Genomic DNA, 12287 nt, shown 5'->3' with positions numbered 1-12287 from the left:
TTAAAATAGCTTTTCTCATTGTAAATATAAATGTTTATTTTCTAAAAATTGGGTAATAGAAGAAAATAAAAGGAAGAAAAGAAGCTACTTATAACTGCTCTACTAAGTGATAAAAGTCTGCTACTTTGGTATATTTCTTTTGAGTCACTCTTCCATATCTCCCTCCACCTCTCCCAGTTGTGGGAACCTATTATTTGCTATACATTTGCCCATGGTACAGTGTTGAACACAATAGACACAATCTTTAAACGGAAAGAATTCAAAGTTTAATGTCCTTAAAGTTATTTTTAAAAATTAATTTGTTGTTATAGAGAAATGCATAAATATAGTCTGTCTTTACAAAAATCATAGACAAGGCTCAAGTTTCCAATCCATCCCATTTTCTTCATTGTTTCATAGGTGTAGCCACCATTACCACCTTGTGTTTAATTTTTTCTGTGATTTTGCATATAAAATTATATATTTTCCTTGACTTATTATGGGATTATATTCCAGTAAATTGAATATCTTGTCAGTCAAAAGTGCATTTAGTACACCTAAGATGCTGAACATTATAGCATAGCCTAGCCTACCTTAAATGTGCTCAGAACACTTACATTAGCATACAGTTGGGCAAAAACACCTAACAAAACCTTTTTTATAATAAAGTGTTGAATATCTCATGTAATTTATTGAATACTGTACTGAAAGCGAGAAACAGAATGGTTATCTGGGTACAGAACGGTTTAAGTGTATCGGTTGTTTACCCGTCTGATGGTGTGGCTAACAGGGACACGTGGCTGACTGGGAGTTGCGGCTCACTGCCGCTACCCAGCATCACAGGAGAGTTTTGTACTGCATATCGCTAGCCTGGGATAAGATCAGAATTCAGAATTCGAAGTATGTTTTGTCTTCTCCAAACACACATCGCTTTTGCATAATGATAAAGTTGCAAGTTGAACAGTCATAAGTTGAAGACCATCTGTATGTTTGTATATAAAGAAAACATATGGTTTCTTTTTTAATGTAAAAACTGTCATATAGTACCTGCAATTAGCTTTTTTCATTCAGTATGTTTGTATGTACAGATCTACCTTAGTCTTCTAAATTGCTGTAGTATTTCATTTTGTTGATATGCCATAAATTTGCCATTTCCTATTGATGGACTTCTTTTGTGTGTGTGGCCTCACTGTGGCATGCGGGATCTTAGTTCCCTGACAAGGGATCGAACCCATGCCCCATGCAGTGGAAGCGCAGAGTCCTAACCATTGGACCGCCAGGGAATTCCTTGATGGGCATTTAGATTTCCAGTTTTTTTGCTGTTACAAACAGTGCTGGAACTATTTGTACATGGTGCCTCATTAAAATGTGCACTGGTTTCTCTAAAAAAGATAAAAGGAAGTGCAATTAGTAGATCTTAGAGAATATGTGGTTATCCTTGATATTTTACTATTTGTATTGCTCTTAAAGTTGGATCTTATAGCAGTTTATCTTATATCAGTCCTCTCTCAACTGCCATGTTGTTGTTTAATGTTTTATTTTATCCTTGTTAAATCCAACAAGTTATATTATTTTATACAGAAATAGAATATTCTATAGAAATATGATTCAATTTACATGTATTTTTACTATATTCTTTCCTCACCATCTTCTTTAATCTCTGACTGTTCTTCTGAGATCATTTTCCTTCTTCCTGAAGAATATCTTCACAAATTCCTTTAATGGATGTCTCTTACTGGTAAACTGTCTCTATTTTTGTTTATTTGTTTTAATTTTAATTTAGCCTTATTTTAAAATCAGTTATTTTTATCATGGAAAATTTTAAGCATATGTGAAAGTAGACCAAATAGTGTGATGAAACCCAATTATTTCCATCCCTCAGTTTCTGTAGTTACGGACTTTTGCTATTCTCATTTCATCACTTCCCCATTCTGTGCCTCCTTTCCTGCTAAGATATCATACCATGAAGTCTGTAAATACTTTAGAATGTATCTCCTCTAGAAGAGCTTTTTAACAAAATAAACACAATACTACTATCATATTTAACTAACGTCTTCTAATAATCAGTCCATGTGAAAAGCTCGATTATCTCAAAAAATGTTGTTTTATCATTTACTTTCATTCTTAAGGGTTATTGTTTTCAAGGACCACAACTGTAGGTTGACAGTATTTTCTCTCAGAATCTTGAATATTGTCTTTCCCTTCTGGCTTCACTTGTTGCTATTGAGAAATCTGCTGTAAAGTCTAATTATCATTTCATTGGGTGAAGGGTTCTTTTTAAATGTTTGCTTTTGAAATTCTTGTTGCCTTTAGTGTTCTGCAGTTTTACTGTCTTGTGTCTGGGTGTGGATTTATTGATCTCACTTGGGTATGTTGCGCTTTCTGGGGCAGGGGGTTGTTTTTAACCATTCTGGGAAAATTGCAGCTATTATCTTTTTCTTTTAAGACTTTGAAAAAAGTAAGAACTGTATATTCAGAAACATAAAACATACACATGTAAAACATGTAGACTTTAATTATATAGCAAACATCTTTGTAACCATTTCCCAGGTCTAAAATAGAATATTTCATTGAAGGTGAGTCAAAGAAGGTGAGCAAAGTCAAATCCCATGCTCTTGGATTGAAAGAATTAATATTGTTAAAATGGCCATACTACCCAAAGCAATCTGCAGATTTAATGTGATCCCTATCAAAAATATCCATGATGTTTTCCACAGAACTAGAACAAATAATCCTAAAATTTACATGCAGCCATAAAAGAATCAGAATTCCCAAAAGCAGGAGGCGTTACCCCCCCAGACTTGGGACAATACTACAAAGCTACAGTAATCAAAACAGTGTGGTATTAGCACAAAAACAGACATGTGGATCAGTGGAACAGAATAGAGAGCCCAGAATAAACCCACACACCTATGGTCAATTAGTCTTCGACAAAGGAGGCAAGAATATACAATGGAAAAAGACAACCTCTTCAACAAGTTGTGTTGGAAAAGTTGGACAGCCACATGTAAATCAATGAAGTTAGAACACACCCTCACACCATACACAAAAATAAACTCAAAATGGCCTAAAGACTTAAATATAAAGCATGACACCATAAAAATCTGAGAAGAAAACATAGGCAAAACATTCTCTGACATAAATCGTACCAATGTTTTCTTAGATCAGTCTCCCAAGGCAATAGAAGCAAAAGCAAAACTAAACAAATGGGACCTAATCAAACTTACAAGCTTCTGTACAGCAAAAGAAAACATAAACAAAATAAAAAGACAACCTACAGACTGGGAGAAAATGTTTGCAACTGATGCGATTGACAGGGCTTAATTTCCAAAATATAAAAACAGCTCACATATCTCAAAAACAACAACAACAAAACAACCCAATTGAAAAATGGGCACAAGCCCTAAATAGACATTTTTCCAAAGAAGACATACAGATGACCAACAGGCACATGAAAGGATCCTCAACATCGCTAATTATTAGAGAAACGCAAATCAGAACTACAATGAAGTACCGCCTCACACTGGTCAGAATAGCCATCATTAAAAAGTCTACAAACAACAAGTGTTGGAGAGGGTTTAGAGAAAGGGAATCCTCCTACACAGTTGGTAGTAATGTAAGTTGGTGCAGCCACTATGGAAAACAGTATGGAGGTTCCTCAAGAAACGAAAAATAGAGTTGCCATATGGTCCAGCAGTCCCACTCCTGGGCATATATTTGGACAAAATTATAATTCAAAAAGATACACGCATCCCCTATGTTCACAAAAGCACTATTTACAATAGCCAAGACATGGAAACAACCTAAATGTCCATCAACAGATGAATGGATAAAGAAGGTGTGGTACATATATATACACAATGGAATATACTCAGCCATAACAAAGAATGAAATAATGCCATTTGCAGCAACATGGATGCAGCTAGAGGTTGTCATACGAAGTGAAGTAAGTCAGAAAGAGAAAGACAAATACCATATGATATCACTTGTATGTGGAATCTAAAATATGACACAAATGAGCCCATCTACAAAGCAAATAGACTTGCAGACATAGAGAACAGCCTTGTGGTTGCCGAGGGAGAGGGGAGTGGGGGAGGGATGGATTGGGAGTTTGGGATTAGCAGATGCAAACTATTATATATAGAATGGATAAACAACAAGGTCCTTCTGTATAGCACAGGGAACTATATTCAATACCCTGTGATAAACCATAATGGGAAAGAATATAAAAAAGAATGTATACATATGTATAACTGAATCACTTTGCTGTACAGCAGAAACTAACAACATTGTAAATCAACTATACTTGAATTAAAAAAAATAGAATATTTCAAGTACTTCAGAACACACACACCCCGCCCCCCACCAGGCATACACAAGTCTTCCTGTTCACCTCTTCATAACCCTCTCCCTTTCACCCAGAGGCAATCGCTGTCCTGACTTTTTATCACCTTATGTGCATCTCTAAAAGTTTTCTTTTATCTGTTGAAATTTATATGAGCACAGTTATATTCTACTTCTTGCTTCCTTGTTCAATACTGTACTTCTGGGATTCATCTTTGTTGTGTAGCTATAGTTCTTCATTTTTATACCATTGTTTCTTCAAATATGTTTCTTCTTTTCCTTTTCTCTCCTTCTAGTATTCCCATGATGTGTATGTTGATGTGCTTAATGGTGTTTTACATTTCTCTGAAGCTCTGTTCATTTTTCTTCATTTTTCCCCCTCTGTTCTTTGGATTGCTTAATCTCTATTGATCTATCTTCTCTTTCACCAATTCATTCTTCTGCCAGTCTACATGTACAGGCTTTGAGTGACTTTAATTTCAGTCATTGTACTTATAACTCCAGAATTTCCATTAAAAAAATAGCATCTATCTCTTTATTGAAATTCTCTATTTGATGTGACATTGTCATTATATATTACTTCTTTAATTATGGTTCCCTTTAGTTTTTTGAACATACTTAAAATGGCTCCTTTGAAGTCTTTGTCTGTTAAATCCAACATCTGGTGGCTCTCACAGGCAGTTTCTGTTGCCTGTTTTTTTCCTGGCGTATGGGTTATACTTTCTTGTTTCTTTGTACAGTTGTAATTTCTGGTTGGAAACTGGACATTTTATATAATATTATAGCAACTCTGGGTACTAGTCTCCTCCTACCCTTCCCAGGGTTTGTTATTGTTATTTGCTTATTTGTTTAGTGCCTGGGTGGATTAATTTAGTGAAGTCTGTTTCCCTCTTGCCGTGTTAAGCATCTGTTGGTGTCCCTGGGGTGTGCAGATTTGGATATGTCCACATGCATCCTGGGATGACAGTGTTTCGGGCAGGGCCCTCTTCCACTGTCTCTTTCATTGACTACACCCAGATGTTAAACTCCGCACTGACTGCTCAACAATACCCTAGGACATAAATTGCTTCTCAGCCTGATTGAAAAAAAAATTGAGCTCACTTGAAGGCATAGTTCTTGAGGTCAGAGCTTGAAATTTATTCTGACCCCAGGAGGGTTCATCCAGCAGTTAAGAACCTGATTCTCCTTATTCTTTCCTGCAAAGTAGCTGGTTTACAGTTCAGCCTGTGTCTGACTCTCCTCCCAGTTGTCTTTCACTACAGCCTTCGTGGTTTTGAGATTGTGCTTAGGTTTGGACTTCAGACACCATCACAAATGAAGTCAGTTTTTTGGAAAGAGATTCAGAGCTATCTGTTTTAAGACCTGCTTTACCTTCCTGTTAAAATCTGGCTAAGCTCTGGCATTGAGTAGGGGGGGCAGTGGTGTACTTTTTTCTCCATGTGACACTCCCAGTTTAGTAACTGAGCACTCATTGAAGGGGTATACAGTAACCTCAAGTCTCTTGCGTTTCCTGGTGCAGGACCCCAGCTTTATGAAGTAGCTGGTTGGAGGGCAGTCTGGGGTCATAGTATTTTCAACATGCAGCAGCAACATAGGTCCTCTTTCCCATGAGTGGCAGTTGGGTGGAAGAGGGGAGCCTCCATCTATCGGCTGCACTTAACCTGGAACTTTAGCTTCAGCATCGGGTAGCTTTGGGCAGGATGAGGAATGCTAATATCCTGCCCCTCCTAGGAAGATGGTTCTCTGAGTGGTAACCCTGTGTTCTTGGCAGCGCCAGCCTGGAGTGAAGTTTGAGTCTCACTGAACTGAGATGGGGGGGGGAAGGAGAGAGGGAACAGTTTTTAGTCAGATACCACATAGTATTGTTGTTTTTCCTGAGTTTTAGTAGATTTTCTTGAATAAGCATTTCTTCATTTGCCTTATGCTCTTAGCATCATTTCTGGATAGTTTAAATGGTTGGTTTTAAATAGTTTCCAGCAGTTTTGCTGGGGAATGAGCTCATGGAGCTCCTTACACTGTCACGCTGGAAGTGGAACCCAGAGAGATCTTTTGAAAATATAAGTCAAATCCATTGCCATTCCTCTTTCTAAAACTCTCGGGTTCTCTTCATGTATTTCGCAAAGAAAGCCAAAGCTATTCCAATGGCCGATGATGAACCCGTGCCAGTTCCTAGACCTCCACATTGCTCTGACCTTATCTCAAATTGTTCTTCCCTCGCTTATTCTACTCTAACCACTCTGAATTTGCTGTTCTTCAAGCATTTCAGGCAGTTTCCCTTCTTGGGGTCTCCCTACTGATTTTTTCCTTGCCTTGTCTGTTCTCAGTGTATGCATGGCTTACTCAGGTTCCTCTGTTAAATATTACCTTTTCAATGAAATCTACTCCAACTGGCCCATTTAAATTGCAGCCTGACTCTGGTACCTTCTCTCACCTTTTATCATACTTAATTTACTGACTTATTATGATTTTTGTTTAGATTTTGAATTAGAACAGGAAACAAAGGTGGAGATATTTGCCTGTTAGGGTCACTAAAGTATCCCAAAGACTTAGACTAGAATTTGAAACAAGGGCTTAATAACTGTTTGTTGAATCACTGAGTGAATGAAGGTAAAAACAGACTTTTAGATGGCAAAAACCTTCAGTAGCCAGCCATCTAAGTTTTCTAATAAAGGTAAAACTTTTTATCTAGAGAGAATAATAAGTAATGTTATTGGTATACTGGGTACAATTAGAATAATCAGCTTTCTTGATAAGAGAGCCTAAATGTGCTCTTTTTTTTTTAAAAACTCTCTCCCCCTTTAAAAGACTAATCATTGTTAAGTTCTGCCTACTATGCTTTTCATGGTAGAGATCTTTACCAAATTGGCTTGAATTAGATATTTTTACTTGAACCATTTTAAATGTGTTTGAAAACTTTTTCATTTAAAGGAAAGTTGTCACAAACCTTTTTTCTTTAAAATTGATTTTTCACAAAATGATCATCTTCAATTTTTTTATACATTTATATTTTCATAGTGTTAGGTTTTTGAAAATATATTTGTATGCAGCAGTTGCGTTTCTTTATGGCTTTGATTTAAATGGTTTGTCATCTCTGTTGTCTTTGTACAGCTGATAAATCGGTGGATTTTGTTGAACAACTCTCCCAAATCAACATCACATTGTTCTAACTATGCAAATGAATACTACATGCAAATTAGAAATTACTTTTTTTATTAGTGTTACATCATAAGAAAATAGAAAAACCTTTGCCTTTTCAGTGAGGTGTTCACAGAAGTCTATTACTATGTCTAATGTGTATTTGCTACATGTAGACTTGTAAAGATTAGCACAGTTTTGTTCAGTGACTCTTACAATATGTGCTTGCACATTTATGGATGAATGAATAGGTACTTCCCTTTCCTTCACTCCCTTTCTTCCTCCATCCCTTCTTTCTTGTTTTCCTTCCATTTGACACATATTTGTTAAGTGTTTGCTATCTGCCAAGAACTCTTCTAGGATTTTTGGATACGCTAACAAGTGAAACAGTCTCTGTCCTCATGGAGGTTGCTTTCTATTGGAAAAACATTTTTTGTCTCCTTCCACCCTTATCTATCTACCCCTTCTGCAAAAGATACTTAGGGGACATGATATATTATGTGAGATGACTTGTATGCTGATTTTTATTTACATCTTAAGAATATAAAGTACAGGGAATTCCCTGGCGGTCCAGCTGTTAGGACTTGGTGCTTTCACTGCCTGGGACCAGGTTCAGTTCCTGGCTGGGGAACTAAGATCCCACAAGCCATGTAGTGGCCAAAAAAAAAAAAGAATATAAAGTACAAATAAGTTAATAAATAAAGAACAAATTGGTGGGGAGGTAGAAAGCAGCCCCACATAATCGATTTTTTTGTATAACTGCAGCTTAACCTTTTATGAGAGAGACTTTAAATTCTTAGGTAGATTTTTTTTCTATGAGAAAATGTCTAAACGAGATGTTTATTTCTATGAGAAAATAAATACGCTTTCCTGCCTTCCTAACTTGGGTATAGGCAGTCTTAAGTTCCGTTGTAAATGTACATTCATGGTATATGTATATTGGTATTTTGGTATTTAATTTAAAAAGGCGAAGAGGTATTGGTGCTGATATTTAGTCAGTTGACTTACCTTGCTCTTTCACTTGCAAACTGTTCATAGCTACTGTTCAATCTGTTTTTGCCTTTGTGTAGTTTATATGAGTAACATGCTTTGTGAAGTATATGCCTAATACAGAAACAGTGAACAACCTGGAGCATTGTTTCCTACTTTTGAAGAGTGTTGTCAGCCAAAACTGACATATAACAAATAATTCTTTCCTTCTTTTATTTATTATTCATTCATCAAATATGTGAGTGCTTACTATTTACCCCCAGTCATGTTGTAGCTGCCTGGTATACCATCGTAAATGTGATGCACCAGTTAACTTCTCTCCTGGAGCGTCCATTGTATTGAGAATGGACTGATTGTTAAAGAAACAAGAATTTCTAGTTATAAAACATTGGCTAAGTAAAATATAAGCTGTGTGGTATTGTACGTAAATTTATGATAGGTTTTTTAAAAATGTTAGTTTATAGTTATATGTATATATTGAATTTATGGTTTTTATGGAAACTTAAGATGCTATTCTAGTTACCATTCAAAGTGTGTGTGTGTATATTTCATATCTATAAATAGCTTTTCTCTTATGTGTAATTATAGTGTACATTTAATTTGGGGTGTATAATGTATTCAGGAATGTAATTTCTATGTAGCTATTCAGTGGAATTGCATCATACATTTATGACAAATTCACTGCCACATTGGCAGAAAATTAAAGGATTAATTAAATTAAGCAACCAAGTACTTAAGTTTTTTCGAAAGTGCTGTTTATTACATATTGCATTTAAGTGTGTATAATTATATTTTCATTTTTAATTTTTATTGTAAAATATTTGTAACGTAAAACTTGTCATTTTAATTTTTTTTTTTTTTCTTGCGGTACGTGGGCCTCTCACTGTTGTGGTATCTCCCGTTGCGGAGCACAGGCTCCGGACGCGCAGGCTCAGCGGCCATGGCTCACGGGCCTAGCCGCTCCACCGCATGTGGGATCTTCCCGGACTGGGGCACGAACTCGTGTTCCCTGCATCGGCAGGCAGACTCTCAACCACTGCGCCACCAGGGAAGCCCCCATTTTAAGTATTTTTAAGTGTACAATTCAGTGGCATTAAGTATATTCACAATGTTGTGTAACCATCACCAGTTTCTATTTCTAAAATCCTTTTATCATCCCAAACAGAAACTCTGTACTTATTAAACAAAAACTTCCCATTCTCCCTCTCCCTCCCAGCCTCTGTTCTGCTTTCTGTGTCAATGAATTGCCTATTCTAGTTACCTCGTATCGGTGGAATCATACAGTTTTTGTTTTTTGTGACTGGCTTATTTTACTTAACATAATGGTTTTTTTTGTTTTTGTTTTTTTTATGGTATGCGGGCCTCTCACTGTTGTGGCCTCTCCCGTTGCGGAGCACAGGTTCTGGACGCGCAGGCTCAGTGGCCATGGCTCACGGGCCTAGCCACTCGGCGGCATGTGGGATCTTCCCGGACCGGGGCACGAACCCGTGTCCCCTGCATTGGCAGGCGGACTCTCAGCCACTGCGCCACCAGGGAAGCCCCTAACATAATGTTTTTAAGGTTCATCCACACTGTACCATGTATCAGAATTTCATTCTTTTTATGGCTGAATAACATTTCATTGTATGTATACACTACGTTTTGTTTATCCATTCATCTGTTGATAGACACATGGGTTGTATTGTGAATAATTCTGCTATGAAATTTGTGTACAAGTTCTGTTCAAATCCTTCCTTTCAATTCTTTTGGTATATCCCCCAAAGTGGAATTGCTGGATCAGATGCTAATTCCATGTTTAACTTTTTGAGGAACCACCAAACTGTTTTCCATAGCAGCTGCAGTTCTTGACATTTTATAGTGTTTTTTTTCTTTTCTTTTAATTTTTATTGGAGTTTAGTTGATTTACAATGTGTTAGTTTCAGGTGTATAGCAAAGTGAATCTGTTATACCTATACATATATCCATTCTTTTTTAGATGCTTTTCCCATATAGGCCATTACAGAGTAATGAGTAGAGTTTCCTATGCTATACAGTAGTGGCCCTGTGTTTTTTTTTTTTTTTAACATCTTTATTGGAGTATAATTGCTTTACAATGTTGTGTTACCTTCTGCTGTATAACAAAGTGAATCAGCTATATGTATACATAGATCCCCATATCCCCTCCCTCTTGAGGCTCCCTCCCACCCTCCCTATCCCACTATAGTGTATTTTATACAAATCTTTTGAACAGGGTCCTAAGTACAAAACCATGTGTACAGCACTTTATGAGTGATAAGGAACTTTTGAGCATGATTTTGAGTGTATGCTTTTTATTTTGTACACTTACTACATGGGAGGTTTTTGGTGATGCAGGAGCATTTTTATGTATGTCAGAACTTGTACTGTGTTGTCTGTTTACAATAGCCAGGACATGGAACCAACCTAAATGTCCATCCACAGATGAATGGATAAAGAAGATGTGGCACATATATACAGTGGAATATTACTCAGCCATAAAAAGAAATGAAATTGAGTTATTTGTAGTGAGGTGGATGGACCTAGAGTCTGTCATAGAGAGTGAAATAAGTCAGAAAGAGAAAAACAAATACTGTATGCTAACGCATATATATGGAATCTTAAAAAAAAAAAGGTACTGATAAACCTAGTTGCAGGGCAGGAATAAAGATGTAGACATAGAGAATGGACTTGAGGACATGGGGTGGGAGGGGGAAGCTGGGGCGAAGTGAGAGTAGCATCAACATATATACACTACCGAATGTAAAATAGTTGGCTGGTGTGAAGCAGCAGCATAGCACAGGGAGATTGGCTTGGTGCTTTGCAGATGACCTAGAGGGGTGGGATAGGGAGGATGGGAGGGAGGCTCAAGAGGGAGGAGATATGGGGACATGTGTATGCATATGGCTGATTCGCTTTGTTGGGCAACAGAAACTAACACAGTATTGTGAAGCAATTATACTCCAATAAAGATCTATTAAAAAAAAAATGACCGCTTAGAGTTGAGCCCAAGAAAAGTCTGCCTCAACCAACACATGCTTGCTACCCTGCTCTCTGTCTCTGGCTCACTCTTAACCTGAAGTGGAGGACTGCCCTTCCCCCAGCTCAGTGTGGTCCCCCTGTGCGCCCCCCCCCCATTTCTGGGATTTCTAAGTAATAAATCTTGTAACTTAAAAAAAAGAATTTATACTGTGTTGTGTTATTAGTTGCAGGTGATATAGAGAACAAGAACTTAAATAATGAAGTAGAGATTTCCTGTAGAATTTAAATTCTTGAAAGAGTAATGTCACTTTTACTTTGAGGACATTTGCACTATATACCGAAGAATATGCGATCGAGCCTTCAGTAATCATAACTTCTGTCTTACCATATTGGAAAGGACATGGGCTTTGAAGTTGGCAGTCTTACTTTTGCATTCTTTAACACCCCTCATTTTATTTATTTGTTTGTTTGTTTCTTTTTGAATTTTTATTGGAGTATAGTTGATTTACAGTGTTGTGTTTCTGCTGTACAGCAAAGTGAATCAGTTACTCAGTTATACATATACATATATCCACTCTTTTTTAGATTCTTTTCCCATATAGGTCATTACAGAGTATTGAGTAGAGTTCCTTGTGCTATACAGTAGGTCCTTATTAGTTATCTATTTTATACATAATAGTGTGTATATGTCAATTCCAATCTCCCAATTTATCCCTCTCCCCCTTTCCCCCCCTGGTAACCATAAGATTAAACCCCTCATTTTATATATGAGGAAACTGATAGTGGCAAAACTGGGTCTGCAGACCAGGATTCCTGAATTGTTTATAAATACATATACCATTTTTTTCTTTTTAAGAAACTTA

The sequence above is a fragment of the Leucopleurus acutus genome, assembly GCF_964270905.1.
Source record: "Leucopleurus acutus genome assembly, chromosome: 9".
In the NCBI taxonomy this organism is placed as follows: Eukaryota; Metazoa; Chordata; class Mammalia; order Artiodactyla; family Delphinidae; genus Leucopleurus; species Leucopleurus acutus.
Note: the sequence above shows the minus strand (reverse complement) of the source record.